This window comes from Helianthus annuus, chromosome 10 (assembly GCF_002127325.2).
Source record: "Helianthus annuus cultivar XRQ/B chromosome 10, HanXRQr2.0-SUNRISE, whole genome shotgun sequence".
Lineage (NCBI taxonomy): Eukaryota > Viridiplantae > Streptophyta > Magnoliopsida > Asterales > Asteraceae > Helianthus > Helianthus annuus.
Genome location: NC_035442.2, coordinates 112,263,800 through 112,283,677, shown reverse-complemented (window position 1 = coordinate 112,283,677; position 19,878 = coordinate 112,263,800).

Genomic DNA, 19,878 nt, shown 5'->3' with positions numbered 1-19,878 from the left:
TCCAACCTCCCACCAACCCCGCGCTCGTGAAGACCCGAAGATGGTCATCTGGGTCCGTCATACCAATAAACTTGCCTACGTTGGATGGGAGCTTCACTTTTTCTAATGGAGCCAGAGCAATTTCGCTGATGAACTTGGAATTTTCTACAGCTTCCGCAGGGTGGTAGATCAGATTATAATTGTGTTCAGCTTCAGGATTGTAAACCGTGCGGGGTTTACATTTGTTGTAATTCGGTTGTAACTAACTGAACACACTTGTACTGTCTCCTTCACGGTAAGTTCTATCATACTCACTGGTATGGGTGTCCCGTTGCGGGCCCAACCTGGTGTGAACTGACTGACGTCGATGAGAATGGGACACGCCATGATACTCTCTTCGTCGATTTTCAGATTGAGTATACTCATATCTCGTTGGAGATCTAGAGTAAACTTTTGTGTCATCTATCTGAACCCGTGATGGTCCATCATGCTGGGAAACATGAGGTACCGATGGTGCTCGAGTACGAGATACAAGCCTTCGCGATTGAGTAGGAGGAGCCGTTTGTGCACAGAGTTGTGCATACACAGTGTTGATCGCTCCCTAAGATCTGACATACCAGGAAATTGGGGTTTCTCCAAGAGGTAGAATTGAGCTGATTGGAATTTCCGGCTGTATTCCTGGAGTGACAGGATCATTCGGATGGTTATCAGCGTACTGAACTTCATTATCATTTGAAGCTTCTTCCACAACCCCTTCAACTTGGGTATTGTGAACGAAATTTGGCCGAGGGCCGGTTTGACGATTCGTCTGAGTGTCTTCCATTGCAAAAATGGAGGTGAAAAGGTGAATCGAAACGAGAAGAAACGGATGAAACTGAGAAATCGGTGGGCGCCAATGAAGAAACACTGGTTAAATGATCGGAATCAGATAAACCAGGGGGTTAGGTTCTGCATAAAAAGGGTTGGTTTCTCCCCGTTCGGTTCAAGGGTGATAGGTCTTCTTCTCTTCACGACAACTGCAAAACAACCACCGTTAGACTCGCCACTGGGAGAATGGGGGTTCTCTCCGTGACCACCTCCGACGTGAGAATAAGTATCGGTATATGAAGAAGAAGAAGTATAAGTGAAGTGAATGTAACTTGAAGATTATACCTGAATTATCCTCCTATTTATAGCCGAAGTTTGGGCGGGAAAACCTGTTATTGAAATATTGACGGAAAATGCTAACCCCGTGAGCGGTTATCCCCCCCCCCGGTTAATTACTTAATCGAATGTGAGAGCACACGGATCGCGATCTTTGATCAACGGCTGGGGTGTTGCCACGTGGAAAGTGGGCAAGTGGAGATCTCTCTTCAATTCCGTGCCATCATCGTGACTTCAAGGGAGCCTGCGATGATGACACGTGGCCAGACGGTTATAACCATCTGGTGATGTACGATAGAGTCTTCCAGAAGATTACAGCTGTAATCCTCTGTGGCTCCTTACTGTATGACATCAGTAAAGGGAATAATTTCCAAGTCCGGATATTATTTATGCGGGAGTGTTTATTAGGATTTTTATCCTTATTTGTTATGGAGAGAGGCGCAAGGACTTGTTAGCTTCCTTTTGGCGCGCATGTGTTGCTTGTTGTTTTTCTTCTGAGTTCTCTTTGTTGGACCAGTGCGCAGCCGCGCAAGGTCTAAAGAAGGTTAAAAGGATGAAGTTGTGGTATGGTCCAAGTACTCGAAGCGAGGTTTTTGGGACCTTACCCCTTCAAGTCCATAGATTGTTTTGATCGGACGATCAATAAGCGTTCTCACCGTTCTCACACTTTCTACCGTTTTCTCTAAATCCCGACCCTGTAAAAGTGATATAACCACAGGGGCCAAAAACGTAATTTACTCTTATTTTTTTAGAATACAATCTAGTATATGATACACGTTTTTAATTATTTGCTTTTTACTGATTTGTTTTTTCTTTAATAACTTGGAATCTGTGTTTGTTAATAGGCGGTTGTGTTTATCTTTTTTCTTGACGTGTTGGTATGAATTTTGTTGAAAACGGATTTGTGTTCGAAACAAAGTTTGTTATGTATCTTAGGTTAAACCGAGTGTCGGTGTGATACCAACACCGTGATGAACAAAACTGATAATGGTCTTCGGTACATTTTTGTCGATTTTATCGATATCGGTATTGCAGGCTACAACGAGTGTCAGTGTGATACCCAAACCGTAACGAACGAAACTGATAAATGTCGTAGGTATCATTGTCTATATTATCGGAACCGGTACTATAGGCTAAATCAAGTATCGATGCAATTCCAAAACCATGACAAGCGAGACCGATAATGGTCGTCGTACTGTTGTGGATATTATCGGAACCAATACTGTAGGCTAATTAAATCAAGTGTCGGTGTGATACCAAAACCATGACAAACGAGACCAATAACGGTCGTCATACTCTTGCAAATATTATCAGGACTAGTGTCACTATTCGTTCTTATGGTTTCCTATCGATGTAAAACACGAATTTATTTTTTGGGTTACATCAGACAACTTTTGTTTAATTAAACCGTTGTAAACAAACTTTTTTTTGTATTGTACGAGTTATGTTTAGAATAATTTATTTCTTTGTGTCGTAAACTATAACGATTGTCGGTACTATAGTGGTAACTAAACAAAGCAACTCGATACCGACTAAACAACGCCGATACCGGTATCGGTGTTATTGGAACTGATATCGGTATTTATTTTTATTGTTTTCGATTAATATAAAACATGTGTCAATATCGTTTTAGGTATGTAATGACTTTATTTTTCTTGGTTTTCGTTTTCGGTTGATATAGCAAGTGCCAACACCGTAACAAACCGAACCAATACTAACCCAATTTTTGCAAAATACCACTAGTTTACAATCCTTAATTAATCTATATATATATATATATAAATGAGATGGATTTCGGCTAGGTGGCATTTGTATTTGGCCATGTTGGCTGATGTGGCAATTTAGTTTAGGAGGGAAATCACACAAATTCACAATGGACACGGGATCCAGAAAGCATCGGGTCGGACTTTTGGATTTGGATCAATCATGATGGATCCTTTATATATGTCTTTTTTTCTAATTCTTTTTCCATACTCTTCAACAATCTCCACAACCCTAAAACCAAACCCTAGATCAACTCAACCTTTCTGGACGTCACAGCGATTTCTCATCTCTCTAATCAGATCTTCTTCCGCTATTGAAGGTATGTGGTTTTACCCTTCAATCTATTTTTCTTAGCGTAGATTTTAATTTTATTCTTTTGATTTCTCTTTCTGATTTTATTTTGTTTCTTCACATATAATCTACCTCACATCTGTCGTTGTTGTTCCATAACAGATTCATGTTAGCAAGAAGTATTTTGATGATAAGCACCGAAAAAATTCTACCTGCACGTCTTTTTTCTAGGGCTTGAAGGACTATATTCATTTGATGGTGTCTGAACGTGGGATGCTTTTGGTCGGACAACTGAGGTTTGTTTTTTTTTTTTGTCTATTAAAAAGTTTTGATTTAGTTTTTTTTTTTGTGTTTAGATTTATCAAGATTTGATCAAATTCAAAGGTAAATCTACCAAATCAAACCTAAATACGGTTTCTTTGTGTTATTCGATTATATAGATGTTGATTTTTTTTACAAACTGATTCGATTGATACTAAGTTTGTCATTGTTCTTATTTTTTTTGTAGATCCGTAAACATAAGTTGCAGTTATGTTAATCCGATTCAATGCTCTCTTTGTTTCCACCGTTTTCCAGAAGCATCATCATGTTGGTCTATCAAGATTTGATTACTGGTAATCTTTTCCTTTCAATCTCACATATATTTTGTATTTACGAATTTAGGCTTATTAGCTCTTTGATTGCGAATCTTATCGTTTTTGGTTATTGATTAGGTTTAATTTGGCTGTAATCGTCTAGATCTATGTGTTACATAATCTATTAGGTTATTGTTTGATGTGAAGTTTTTTAGATCTAAAGATTGGTTTTTAGGTTTATTTTTTCATGTGAATCCGTAATCTGTGATAAAAATCGGACTCCGATAATTCCACAAACAAAAGAGGTTAGTTAAATTTTATATTTTTTTTAATCTTTTTTAAGTTTGTAATATTTAATTTTATCCTTTCTGTTCAGTAACTTTTTTTTAATTAGTAATATATGTTCTGAATGATTTATGGTTTGTGTTTTCCCATGGTTAACCGTCAATCTTTTGTGAAATTCGTACTCGGAATGTTCGTCTACCAAAACAGGTTAGTTAAATTTGTTGGTATTGTTTGTTTTTTGATGTATAGTCTTTCTTATTTCTTATTAAATTTTGTGTCACTATTTTTTTTTTTAAATTAGTAATATATGTTCTGAATGATTTATTGTTTGTATTTTCCCATGGTGAACCCTCAATCTTTTTTGAAATTCGCACTCGGAATGTTCGTCTACCAAAACAAGGTAGCTAAATGTTGTTGGTATTGTTTGTTTTTTGATATGTATACTCTTTCTTATTTCTTATTTCTTATTAAATTTTCTGTTTAGGCATAATTTTGAAACTTTATGTCATTATCTTTTGAAGTTCATATTGTTAGTTTTGTCAGTTATGAGTTTTTCTATTTAGGCTTAAAGATACCTTTAATTTCTTTCTAAAGATGTTTTTGTTTCCATAAACACATTACTGTTTTTAAGGTTAATTTTTGTATTCTCAATTATAACTCGGTTTCTGTAATTAGACATTGTTTCTATAAATAAGTTACCGTTATATTTTTTTAGAAAATTCCTTATTTCCTTTGTAGTTATGGATCCTAAAAACAACGCTCCTTCGTTTTTAAAGTTGATTGATGACTATGATCCTATATTTTTGGTATGTTTCTTTGGTTTTCATTTTATCAACAAACAATAAGTTATTTAAGCTTATATGTTTTTTGTTTCGATTCATAGGAAATACCGTATGATTTTGCAAGCTTATTGTGGGGAGGAAAAGTTCCATATGGTCAATGTTTTGAACTTATTGATGATGACTTATCCTGGGTCGTTAGACTTAAAAGAAATGTTCCGGGACCTGTCTTAGGTGATGGATTCACCAAATTCGTTAAAGATTCTGGTCTCAAAAAGAATGATTATCTATTGGTCAAGGCTATTGGAACATCGACATTTTATGTTTCTGTATTTAAATCATGTGTTTTCGAGAACTCCTCCATCTCTAAGGTTGCTCCTGATGATACCTTTATTGTAAGCCATATTTATAATATAATAAGTCTGTTATAGAAATTTTTTTTGTTTTTTTACGGTTTGTTTATGTTGTTTTGTAAATAATTTTCAGTTCCTGGCTAACAAATTCTGTAAAGATTTTTACGAGGAAAGGTTTAAAGGTGGAGAGGCAACTCTGTATGTTGGAAATAGGTATTGGAATGTTAAGATGGAGGGATGGCCCGACATAAGTGCCTTCACTGATGGTTTCTCTAAGCTGATTGACGATATTTCGTTAGATACCCGCTCTACTATGTTGTTTACGAGTGTTGGATATAAAACTTTCGAGGTATCTATTTTTAATCACTTAACATTTACTGAAATATATTTCAAGAAAGTTGAAGTTGTTGTTTTGGACGATTCTATTTATGGAGATGAGGGATTTGATTTATTGACTGCGGTTGGTGTTATATAATTTATTATTAATTATTTATTAATACTATCTTATTAGTTGAACTTTATTTTAACATTGTTACTAATGTGGATTTTTTATATGTAGTCTAATCACAAGGAGAAACATGAGACTAACAAAAGTCATGTTGAACAAGAACTTTCTGGTGATAGTGTTGGTGACTTTCAACTTTCAAATTTTGAGTCTATTTTTAATGTATGTAACTATCTTTTTAATATATACTAACAAACTTTAACAACCAGTACATTGTTGTATTCTTATTTTTTTTTATATTTATGGTGTCATTTTTTTAGGACACTGAAGACTCCAAGTTTGATCGACATATAGCTGCTCAAATTGAGATGGAAGATGCTAAGAACCTGGTAAGTGTATAAGTTCAAATTAGTAACAGATCTTATTATATCTATTAGATACGTATACTATTTAATTGTGCTACTATTTTATTTTATGTAGTTCAAGGATGGTTGGAATACAAAGAATGATGCTTTGAATCAAGATCAAAGGTAAATACACCAAATCGAACATAAATCTTTGTTATTATATGTTCTGAATGAAGATCGGATGTTGATTTTATGTTATTCCGTACACCAAATCGAACTTAAATCTTTGTTATTATATGTTCCGAATGAAGATGTGATGTTGAATTTATGTTATTCCTTTGTATTTAAAGGTATGTTGAATCTTTGTTCTTTCTACGTCTATTAACTTTTTTTTCTGATTTTTGTAGATCCGCCTATATATCTTGAAGGTATGTTGTTTTACTCTGTTGTTTATGTAGTATTCATTTTTAATCTAAACGATTGAACATGTTTAATTTTTTTTTAACTCTATTAACTTCTTTTTTTTTCTGATTTTGTAGATCCGACCATAAATCTTGAAGGTATGTTGTTTTACTCTGTTGTTTATGTAGTATACATCTTTAGTCTAAGAGATTGAACATGTTTATTTTTTTTCTTAAACCAAAATCTACATCAAATTTTTTTGTTGATTTTTGTTATGTATAAAATCAAGTTTCCGGGTTTTTCTTAATCATGTATTCCACATTTATCGCAGTTAATGATTTTGGTTGTTGTATTTTTTCATGTGATTCCTTACATCCGTTATAACAATCTGAATCCTACCATTCGTCAAGCAACAGAGGTTAGTTTATCTTATTTTTTAAATGTTTTTGGTATTGTTTTTTTTTTTTTGATATATATAGTGTGTTTTATTCTTATTAAATTATCAATGTTTTGAAGTTCATATTCTTTGATTTTTCAGTTATCATTTGTTCAATTTAGCTTTAAAGAAACATTTAATTTCTTTTTAAAATTTATTTTTTTCCTATAAATAGACTACTGTTTTTAAGGTTAATTTTTGAAATTTGAATTATAAGTCTGTTCATTGTTTCTATAAATAGGTTACGGTTATATTTTTTTAAAAAATTGCTTACTTCCTTTGCAGTTATGTATCCTAAAAACAACTCTCCTTCGTTTTTTAAGGTTGATTGATTAACATCCTCCTATATTTTTGGTATTTTTCTTTGGTTTTCGTTTTTTCAACATACAATAAGTTATTTAACCTTCTATGTTTTTTGTTTTATTTCATAGGAAATACCTTATGATTTTTCAAGCTTATTGTGGGGAGGAAAAGTTCCATATGATCAATGTATTGAACTTATTATTGATGACTTATCATGGGTCGTTACACTTAAAAGAAATGTTTTGGGACCTGTCTTGGGTGATGGATTCACCAAATTTGTTAAAGATTCTGGTATCAAAAAGGATGATTATCTATTGGTGAAGGCTATTGGAAGATCGACATTTTATGTTTCTCTATTTAAATCATGCGTTTTTTAGAACTCCTTCATCTCTAATGTTTCTCCTGATGATACCTCTACTGTAAGTCATATGTATAATCTATTAAATATGCTTTATAAAATTTTCCTTTTTTAATTTCTGTTTGTTTATGTTGTTTTGTAAATAATTTTCAGCATATGGCGGACAAATTCTAGAATGATTTTTACGGGAAAAGTTTTAAAGGTGGTGAGGCAACTCTGTATGTTGGAAATAGGTATTGGAATGTTAAGATGGAGGGATGGCCCGACAGGAGTGCCTTTACTGATGGTTTCTCTGAGCTGATTCACGATCTTTCGTTAGATACTCGCGCTACTATGTTGTTTACAAGTATTTGATATAAAACTTTCGAGATATCTATTTTTAATCAGTTGGCTGATGCTGAAATATATTTCAAGAAAGTTGAAGTTGTTGTTTTGGACGATTCTATTTATGGAAACGAAGGATTTGATTTATTGACTGCGGTTAGTGTTATATAATTTATTATTCGTTATTTGTTAATACTATCTTTTTAGTCTTATATTATGTGGAATGTTTGTATATAGTCTAAACAAAAGGAGAATCAAGAGACAAATGAAAGTCATGTTGAAGAATGTCTTTCTGGTTATAGTGTTGGTGACTTTGAACTTCCAAATTTTGAGGCTATTTTTAACGTATGTAACTATTTTTTAATATATACTAACAAAACTTTAACAACCACTTCATTTTTGAATTAACTTTTTTTATTCTTATAATGTCATTTGTTAGGATACTGACGACTCCAAATTTGATCGACTTATACCTGCCCAAATTGAGATGGAAGAAGCTAAGAAGCTGGTAAGTAAATAACTTCAAATTATTAACAGATTTTATTATATGTATTATATATGTATACTATTTAATTGTGCTACTATTTTATTTTATTTTATTTAGTTCAAGGATGGTTGGAATACAAAGAATGATGCTTTGAAAAATACTCCGTCTGCTACCTCTGAATGTCATGTAATATTTTTTTATAAGTTTGTTTATATATTGTATATATTCTATTAATTACTTCATGATACGCTTATTTTTTATGTTATTCATTCTTTTTTTGAAGTTTGACACGAAAGGGAAGTCAAAGGTTGTTGGTGGTGATCAAACTGTTCATCCAAAGGTTTATATCAAATAATAACATAATTTAGTATATTTTTTAAATATGTAAATTTATTTTGTATCATATAATGTATTTTACTTTATCATGAAGTTGTTAATTTGTTTTAGGTGTTAACCAATGTTGATATGGATCTCAATAATATCGCCTATCGTACGCGTTCAAACTTTCCTATCAACAATGACTGTGTTGACATTGATATGACGAAGCCTTCTGAAAACATTTCTGTAAGTACATGTTGTTTAATGTTTATTAATAAATTATTCATGAAATTATTATAGTTCTTTTTAACTATTAAACTTATTTTATATATTTTAAATATATAGGTTAAATCAAAGCGTAAGGCTTGCAGATCCACCACGTCCCCGTCTAATGTTTGCCCTAAACGTAAAGTCAAAAGGTCGAAAAACAATTCATTTTTAGAGTTCACAAAAGTTGCTGAAACCAGACTGGTATGCCTTCTGATGTGTTTATAATAATTTTTTTATTAACTGTCTACAAATTCTTTGATTAATAAATTTAAAAATTAATCTGTTCTCTTTGTTTCTCAGCGTTTACCTGTTGATGTTTCATATAATCTTTGTCTATCTGTTGACAACTTGCGTGACGTTAGTATCCAGAACCTAAGTTGTGAGCTAAGTAATATGAAAACAAGAGCCGAGAAGTCTGGTGATGGTTACAGGTATGGTTTTACCAAGTGGTCATCTTTCTTGAAATCAAATCACATCCTGTTTGTCACACCCCGATTTCCACGTGTTTCACCGGTGGGCCCGGTGGGGGATTACCGTGACGTAGTTGGCAACAATATAGTCAAACCACACAATATTTAAATGCACAGCGGAAGTATAAAGATTGATATATTTCAACCATCGAATGTAATATCCAAGTATCACAAGTAGTCGAAATAAATCCACAGGGGATCAAAATAAAAATAGAAATATTGTTCAACAGATAGTGGCATCCCAAGCTTGCGAGACTCTAACGATGCTTAGGAGTGGCCAGCCTATTTCGTACAGAACCTGCATTTAATCTTTTTGAGGAAAATACGTCAGTTTACACTGGTAAATACATTCAACCGACACTTTTGTAAAAGGTTTAATAAAATTGATTTGAATGCACAAGGCACAAACTCTTTATAACTTGGGATAATTAATCAATTAATCTTGTAAAAGAATTACATGTTCACTATGCGTTCAGTCGCCCGGGTCGTCACGGGTTTAAGGTTAATAGACACGCCACAAAGCATAAAGTCGTGGCGGGAAAACCAACGGCTATACCTTTATAAATATAGACACATTGTCGGGTGTACGCCTACACCCGCGTGTCGGGGTCGTGGCCATTTCGTAAAATGATGCCAAGGATATCCGGGACATGGTCATTAAGCTCCCAAAGGCGTAAAGCCAACAAAACGAATTTTTTAAACGGGTCACCTTGATAATACCCAACTACTAATGAGTTGGGGTCAATTGCCCGACCAAGCGGTATTTTTATATACCGTAACCCAAGCCCGTATAACGGAAAATAAGTTAAAAGTATTTACCTGAGCAAGTAATAACCTCAATAAACAAATGCAAGTATCTTTTACTGGTCTCCTATTATGGAACGAAGGTGTATAACAACCTATTAGAATCCTAACGGGTCTTTAATTTAGCCTTAGCTTAGACCGGTCAGTTTCAAAGGATAAATACGGTTTAATCGCGTGAAAAGCGAAAACCGGGAATGGAATGTGGTTAGGACCCAACAAGTTTGAAGACTTGTTTTATATGGGTAATATAACCACACTCTGGATTTTGAAGTAAAAACGATAAGGTTTGACCCGTTTCGGCTAGTTTATGTAAACTAGTTACATAAACCGAACCGTGCGCGCAAAAGGCGTAACGGGTAACCGTAAGAGTCCTACACAGGTTTCCTAAGTTATTATGCTCGAAAGGGGTTGTGGCATCAGTAGGATACCTTCCATTACGTCCATAACAAGTTTAAATCCAATATACGCCCCGTAGGGGTATTTCGGTCATTTTAAAGATTATAAAAGAGGTTTCCGAGTTCTACAGGAATCTGAGTTTTCCGAACAGTTTATAAAGTCCAAAATACTTTATTTATTATTTAAAATCAGTAGCAACTAGAATCGGGTCAAAATACCATGTAGAACTCAAGTTATGTCCGAAAAGGGTATATTCGGTATTTACCGAATCGATGCCATAACCGCAGGTTATGAGCAGGTTAAAAATAATTAAAAATCTTTAAAAATTCCAAAATATTATTTTACATCAGTGTGTGAAAGGTTTGGTGTCGAAATTTGGGTTTAGATAGGCTTTACGCTAAATGCGCCGTTTAATTACTAAAGTTTCCGTAATTGCGCTATTTAGCATAACTCCTATTCTAGACCTCGGATTGACGTGAAATTTTAGGGACATGCTTAGAAATCAGTAACTAAGGTTATTGTCCTTTTACATATCCAAAATTCTCGTTTTAAAGTAGAAAGGGCGTTATGGTCAACTTTTGAGCTTTTAACGGAAATGTGTAAAAGACTCGGACAAACAATGAACCGGTCACAGAGGGTTATACCATCATGTAACCTGGTCCTAAGAGAGTCCTAAGGCATATCTAAATCATACCATAACGGGTCAGAACTGAAGTCAAAGTTTTGCGACTTTCGGTTCCGAACCGGGTCAAAACAGTAAATGGTCGGATCAAACAAGCTTAGACCACTTATAATACTTATTATCATGTTTTATGAGTGTCAAAACAGGTTACCCACCATCTACATTACTGATTATGCATAAAATTGAAAGTTAGCATTCTGTTGACTTTTTCTAAGCAAGTTTGACTCGACATTTGGACTAGTTAGAGTGGGAATCAGAGGGTGCCCTTTTAGGGGTTTAATGCCCACATAATTACCAACATATAACTACCTTTGATTCGACAAATCACTGGACCATTTGTGATTTATCGTTGAGTCAATCGTTAGTTACGACGGATTGACTTTTAAGCTAAATCTAAGCATAAACTTAACTAAGAAGGGTGGAGCATACTTACAAGAGTCCTATGCACGACCAGGGATGAGTAGTGAGAGCTCTTGAGCTTCAGAAGTGATCAAGAAAGCAGTTGAAGGTGTGAGGAACAATGTTGCATCACAATGGCCTTTTATAGCCAATTTAGAGCCATAAGATCAGCACAACAAGGCCTACAAGTGTTTCTAGATGATCAACAACTGTCCCTGAGTGCTAGGGGACGTTTAGGGGGCGCCCATGCTCACAATAATGGCACATAAGTCGGTTAAAACAACAAATAGTGCTTCTGTCCGACTTTTCTGTATCTGGGGGGCTGACGCGGCCCACGTTAATGATCAGGTAACCTTTACGCGGGTCGCCTGAATCTCAATGTCAGAGCCCATATCTATACTGTCCGCACGGCCCGCGTAAGATCCTTTGTTTCTTTAACGCGGCCCACCTGAGACCTGTTTTTCAATATTTTCAAATCTTTTTAATTATTGCACTGGCCTTTGGCGTTTCGAAGGGGTAACTTTGCGTTTTAGGCCTCGTTAAGTTACGTATAAGGACCCCGTGGCTTTTACCCAACTTATTAACCCTTGGTTAATTTATTATTACCCGAAAAGTCATAACTTTCTATGTTTGACGCTTTTAACCCCTCGCATACGAATTTGATCATAACTTTCTCGTTTTAAAACGGAACCTTGCGAAATTTATATCGTACATTCTAGTGATCGTAATTTACTGTTACAAAGTCTCAGGTTTGTTAAAGGGTCACTCAGAGGTATAACTTAAACATGTCGACACATTTAACCCCTGTAGTCCGTAATCTCTCACTTTCTTCCATATTTCGTTCCGTACGATCCATGATTTATTCGTTTAAAGGTACGAGTATCATTTAGGGTTACTATACAGTATATTTATCCCTCGTTGACATTTTGAACCCTCGGATTCACATACTTTCAATGTTTGTCAACATTAGTCCTTATTTAATATTTAATACCACGTGTAAACTTATGACACGTGTCAATACATTATTGGACGCAAAAATTCCGAGGTGTTACATCCTCACCCCCTTAAAAGAAATCTCGACCTCGAGATTTATTGAAATAAATAAGGGTACTTTTCTTTAATCGTGGACTCTACCTCCCACGTATACTCGGGACCTCTACGGGCATCCCATTTTACCTTCACAATTGGTATATACTTCCTGCGAAGCTTCTTAACCTGTCGATCCTCGATCGACACAGCTTTTTCAACGAACTTTAAGCGCTCATCGATGTGTACATCTGTATGCGGTATAACCAGTGATTCGTCAGCAAAACACTTCTTCAAGTTACAGATGTGAAACACATTGTGGATACCACTGAGCTCATCCGGTAAGTTTAATTTGTAGGCAACCGATCCGACACGTTCGATTACCTCGAAAGGTCCAATATATCTCGGGCTTAGCTTGCCTTTCTTACCGAATCGCATCACCCCTTTCCAGGGCGATACCTTAAGCAATACCTTGTCGCCTACTTCGAAATTGAAAGGCTTACGCTTCAAATCTGCGTAGCTTTTCTGCCTGTCTCGGGCAGCTTTCAATCGATCACAAATTTGGACAATCTTGTCCGTTGTTTCAAATATTATATCAGGTCCTGTCATCTGGACATCTCCCACTTCTGCCCAACAAACGGGCGTTCTACACTTTCTACCATATAGGGCTTCAAAAGGTGCAGCCTTAATGCTCGTATGGTAGCTGTTGTTATAGGAGAACTCGACCAATGGTAGGTGGTTATCCCAACTACCACCTAAGTCGATCGCACATGCACGAAGCATGTCTTCTAACGTTTGGATTGTACGCTCACTCTGTCCATCTGTCTGAGGGTGGTAAGCCGTACTGAAATTCAAACGTGTGCCCAAAGATTGTTGAAAACTTTTCCAAAAGTGTGATGTGTATCTAGTATCTCTATCAGAGATGATAGACACAGGCACGCCATGAAGGGCTACAATCTTATCTACAAATAACCGGGCTAGTATATCGGAGCTATGAGTCTCCTTTATGGGTAGGAAATGTGCTGATTTGGTCAGTCTATCAACTATTACCCATATTGTATCGTTTCCCTTCTTTGTCTTTGGCAACTTAGTGATGAAATCCATCGTCACCATTTCCCATTTCCACTCGGGAAGTTCAGGCTGTTGCAGCAAGCCCGACGGCTTTTGATGTTCAGCTTTTACTTGCGCACAAGTCAAACACTTTGCTACGTAAGTGCCTATAGACTTCTTCAAGCCTATCCACCAAAAGCTTGCCTTCAAGTCCTGGTACATTTTATCAGCTCTAGGATGAACGGAATATCGGGAACTGTGGGCCTCCTGAAGGATAACGTCTCGAAGACCTCCATAAACAGGAACCCATATCCTTCCATTTAACCTCAGAATTCCATCTTTGCCATAGGATAACTACTCTTCAGTTACTCCTAGCTTTTCGTTAGGATAGTTAGTTTCTGACACAGCTTCCTTCTGTGCAGCTAACAATCTCTCATTCAGACTGTTCTTGATTTCAATGCTCTTGGCATTAATCCTTATTGGTTTCACTCTTTCTTTTCTGCTCAAGGCATCTGCGACTACGTTGGCCTTGCCTGGATGGTATCTTATCTCACAGTCATAATCGTTCAGAGTTTCCATCCAACGTCGCTGCCTCATATTCAATTCTTTCTAATTGAACAGATGCTGAAGGCTTTTGTGATCAGAATAGATCACAAATTTAATGCCATACAAGTAATGCCTCCAAAGCTTTAGTGCAAATACAACGGCACCCAACTCCAAGTCATGGGTGGTGTAGTTCTTTTCATGCACTTTTAGTTGTCGTGACGCATAGGCAATCACCTTGCCCCTCTGCATAAGCACACAACCCATACCGGTGTGCGATGCATCACAATATACGACAAATTCTTCCATTCCTTCCGGCAATGTCAACACTGGAGCATTGCTCAGCTTTTGTTTGTGGATATCAAAAGCTTCTTGCTGCTTAGGGCCCCAATTAAACTTTATACTCTTTCTAGTTAAAGAAGTTAGGAGTGCAGCAATTCTTGAAAATTTTTCGATGAAGCGTCTGTAGTATCCTGCTAGACCTAGGAAACTGCGAATCTCCGTAGGTGTCTTCGGCTCCTGCCAATTCATAACGGCTTCAACTTTGGCGGGATCCACCTCGATACCACGCTCACTGACTACGTGTCCAAGGAATTGAACTTCTCGTAGCCAAAATTCACATTTAGAGAACTTGGCATAAAGCTTTTCTTGATGAAGCAATTTAAGAATACATCGAAGATGCTTCTCGTGGTCAGCTTGACTCTTTGAGTAAATGAGGATGTCATCGATGAAGACAATGATAAATTTATCCAAATAAGGCTTACAAACGCGATTCATGAGATCCATGAATGCGGCAGGTGCATTAGTGAGCCCAAAAGGCATCACGAGGAACTCGAAATGACCATAACGAGTCCTAAATGCAGTCTTGTGCACATCTTCGTCTTTAACCTTCAATTGATGGTATCCTGACCTTAGATCGATTTTGGAAAAGTAGCTTGCTCCTTGCAACTGATCGAACAGATCGTCGATCCTGGGCAAAGGATACCTATTCTTGATTGTAACTTTATTCAGCTCACTGTAATCGATGCATAGACGTATCGAACCATCTTTCTTCTTGACGAACAGGATTGGAGCTCCCCAAGGAGATGAACTTGGTCTAACAAAACCCTTGGCTAGCAGATCATCTAGCTGCGTTCTCAATTCTTTCATTTCCGTGGGTGCCAATCTATAAGGTGCTCTTGCAATAGGCGCTGCTCCTGGAATGATGTCGATACTGAATTCCACTTGCCTGTCTGGTGGCAAACCAGGCAGTTCTTCCGGGAAAACTTCAGGATAGTCAGAGATGACTGGGATGTCTTCAATCTTGGGTTTCTCCTCACCGATAGTCACCTGTGCCATATAAATGACACATCCCTTCTTCAAACATCTGGATGCCTTTAGCATAGACACTTGCGCAGGCAATCCATGTCGAGTATCTCCGTGAATGGTTAGTGGTTCTCCAGACGGAGTCTTGATTACCACTTGCTTCTTGTTGCACACGATTTGGGCTTGGTTATGCGATAACCAATCCATACCCAATACTACGTCGAAACCAGCGAGTTTAAAGGGTAACAGGGATAAAGGAAATGAGTGATTCCTAATGGATATAACACATCCATCTAAAATAGTTGAGACTGTTCCCATAGTCCCATCAGCTAGCTCTACTTCATATTTCACATTCAAGGTTTTAACAGACAATTTTAACAACTCACAAAACTTATCATCCACAAAGGATTTATCTGCTCCAGAATCAAATAACACTCTTGCGAATACATCATTGATAAGAAACGTACCGGTTATGACGTTGTCGTTCTGGATAGCCTCTTGAACATTCATCTGAAAGACCCTCGCATTGGTCTTTTTCCCTTCTTCAGCCTTCTTCACTATCTTCGGGCAGTTAGTCTTGATGTGCCCTTTTTCGTTGCAACTATAACAAGTTGCATCTTTGAGTTTCTTGCACTCAAGAGTCCTATGCTCAGAGGACTTGCAAATCCCACATGCTTTCGGCTGGGATTTCTGTTCATATCTGCATTTTCCGAAGTGGTGCTTCTTGCAAACATTGCACTTGGGCCTATCGCCCGAATGTCGGTCATTTTTCTTGGCCTCCGATCCCTTCTTGTGGTCACAATTCCCCCGGTGCTTCTTGCTTGACCTACGTGAATCATCATCTTCACGTTTCCTCTTCTCACCATCAGCATTTCTCAGAGATCTCTGTCTTACTTCATCCAGCGTAAGACACAGAGATATATCTGCCACGGATCTAAATGTAGCGGGCCTAGAAGCCTTCACGCTAGCCTTTATCTCTGGGGCCAAACCCCCAATGAAACGTGCGATCCGTTTGGGTTCCGGGGTCACAAGGTATGGAACCAATCTTGACAGGGTGTTGAAACTAGTGAGATATGCCTGGCAGTCCAGGTTCTTCATGACCAGTGATAGGAAATCAGACTCTATCTTCTCATCCTCGTGCTGAGGGCAATAGTTTTCCTTAATGAGAGCAATAAATTCCTCCCATGACATGCTATACAAAACAGCCTTCCCTGAGGCTTGAACCAATGATCTCCACCACGCTAGGGCTTCACCCTTAAATGACTGGGATACAAACTACACCACATCCCTCTCAGCACAACCACTAATGTCCACCACGGTGTCCATTTCGTCCAGCCAGGTCATGCAATCCACAGCGCCCTTTTCCCCAGTAAAATCTCGGGGTTTGCAAGAAACGAAATACTTATACGTGCAACCCTTGGCGCGAGGTGTATCATCGACCACTATCTTCTTAGGACGGACACTATTCTCATTTGATGAGTGTCGATCGTCATCCTTCTTAGGTTTAGACTGGTTCGAGGGTGGTTTGCTGTGATGTTCAGAATGGGTTTTTGGTTTAGAGTGTGGTGCAGATCAGGTCCTGCTTCGAGACTCGCTATATTCTTCATACTGCCGATCTAAGGCCGTCTTCACAACGTCGTCTACTAAAGCTTTCAGTTCCGCGCCCATTATATGAATTTGGGCGTTATCATTGTCATCCTCCTTTGAATGACTATTAACTCCATTTGGGTCAGCCATTTTGAGATCTTGATCTGCTACAAGGAATATGACAGAACTTTATTTAGGAGCTTATTATGGAATTGTCTTTTATGGCAATTCATTAACCATGGTAAACATAGACCATATTTGGTTAATTTGTTACTCACTTTTATTTAGGATTTGAATATAACTTATCCTAATTATAAACAATATTGTTAATGGCACAAAAGCCTACTCACAAGGACGTTTTATATATTATTAGCCAGGATTTCAGAGAATCAAGGCACGAAGGCTTGAACCATAGTTCTTTTACCTTTTCTGACAGGGAGTCATAGACTACAACTTTCTGTTGTCTTATATGACAATAAGTATGGCCCGTAGGCCCTACATCACTAATGGATGATTTAACCCATGATTTATAAGTCATTAACTTAGGTCTTGGAATCCTCTGAAGGATTCTTATATAAGAATGACGCGTGTGATTTTTAACGAATCACATCTGCCGAGAATGTTAACATGTTTACGGAGGTTAACAGGAATTTGAATCTTTTACTCAGGTCTCACCATCTTGGCCGGGTCTTATAATGACACCAGGCCAGGTCTCACCATTAAGATTCTTTATTCAGGCAGACTTATTTAAAAGGGATGATTTTTAATTTATTTCATATAATAATGTATTGAAATGACAAAAATGAAATTTATAAACTTAACATTCCATTAATCATAATAATGGTTACACACTGCCCTAAACGGGACTTTCAATAGACAAATACCTACGCAGAGGTTTACAGAAAACAAGTCCACGCAAGGACCAAATACTAAGATAGATGTCCGCACAAGGACAAAAGATAAGTCCACGCAGGGACTGAAAGGCAATTGTCCATGCAGGGACTAAACATAATAAATGTCCACGCATGGACTAAAACAATTAGATGTCCACACAGGGACTTAATTGAAAATAGGAAATACAATAGAACATATAAAGACTAATGATCTCGCTTCTTCTTCCCCTTTAACAGGTTTGCTAGGCCTTTAAGGAATCCACGATTGTTCTTACGTTCTTGCTCAAAGTCTCGTTCTACCCTATTTAAACGGTGAAGGATTTCTTCCTGCTCCGGTGGGGAAAAACGTGGTTGCTGCGACGGTTGTTGAACCGGAGGTCTAGTAGGTGCTGGATACCCATGAGCTGCGTATCCTAATCCCCAAGGATTTCCATAAGGTCCTTCGGGATGGAGGGCGTTGTAATTGGCCGCTACGAAATATGGGTCGGCGTCAGCATAATTATAGTGAGTGTGAGTCGGCAACTCAAAAGGGTTATATGTTGTGGATCCGGCGTATGCTGGTATCGGGTTATCATAGCCGAATGGTGGCGGAGGTGGTGCAACTGGTGCTGAATTCACCTCTGCTGGGTGGTTCGAAGGTTCACCCATTTGTGGTTCTTCAGGCAATGGCAGAAAATGACTTGCACTCGAGTGGCGAGGGGTGCTAAAGTGAAATTCCCCTCCTCGGGTGGACATCCGCGTGCCTGATCTCCTACGCCTTGGCGGATCTGGAGGTGCTTGATGAACTGGTGGCGGTGGAGGCGGTGGCGTAACCGCCACGAAACGCGAATCCTCGGAAGGATCCTGTTGCTGCTGCTGCTACTGCTGGTGAGGTGATGAATGGTGAGAGGGTGTAAAGTACCACTCGCATTGGTTAAACCTCGCCTGGTAACTGTCTGGACCCTGATAGGGTGTTCCATGAAAGGATGACCCATCAGAGATCTCGATAGGATTGTTGGGAGTACCTCTTGCAGGTTCGATGGGGTCCGTGTCCTCGTCCATATCTACCGCATTATCTTCGGAGAAATGGTCTTCGGGTCCTAAAGGGTTATAACCTATTGGTTCTTGGACATAATCAGCCGGGTTGAACTGGCCTTGGAAGAAAGGAGTGGGATCGCCATAGGAACGACGCGAAACAGAACGCTGGAGAGGTATAAACGAAGGTTGAGGGTTACTGGGCTCGTTCTCCGAATTTGGTCCAAAAGAGTGACGGTATGAAGGTGTCGAACTGTGTGAGGTAGACCGTCTTGCGGGCTCAAAGAGGTTTCTTCTACGCCTCTGAGGTTCTTCACTCCTTGTGCTGGAAGGAGCTCGCATATGTGAAGGTCCGGCCTCGTGATCATTGTGAGTAGTGATCGGCCCTTTGCCTCTTCCTCCTCTTCTAATTGCTGGTGGCATATTTCCTGCTTAACAAATTTTTAAATCACAATAAAGAATAAAAGACAAACTAGAATGACAATTCGAATTTGTAATATGTTCTTGTCTAGACTCAAGTATGTGCAATTGTGTCATTGAGATTAAACACATAAGGATAGTGTTTAATTCACTCAACGTTGGCTCTGATACCAACCTGTCACACCCCGATTTCCACGTGTTTTACCGGTGGGCCCGGTGGGGGATTACCCAGACGTAGTTGGCAACAATATAGTCAAACCACACAATATTTAAATGCACATCGGAAGCATAAAGATTGATATATTTCAATCATCGAATGTAATATCCAAGTATCACAAGTAGTCGAATTAAATCCACAGGGGATCAAAATAAAAATAGAAATATTGTTCAACAGATAGTGGCATCCCAAGCTTGCGAGACTCTAACGATG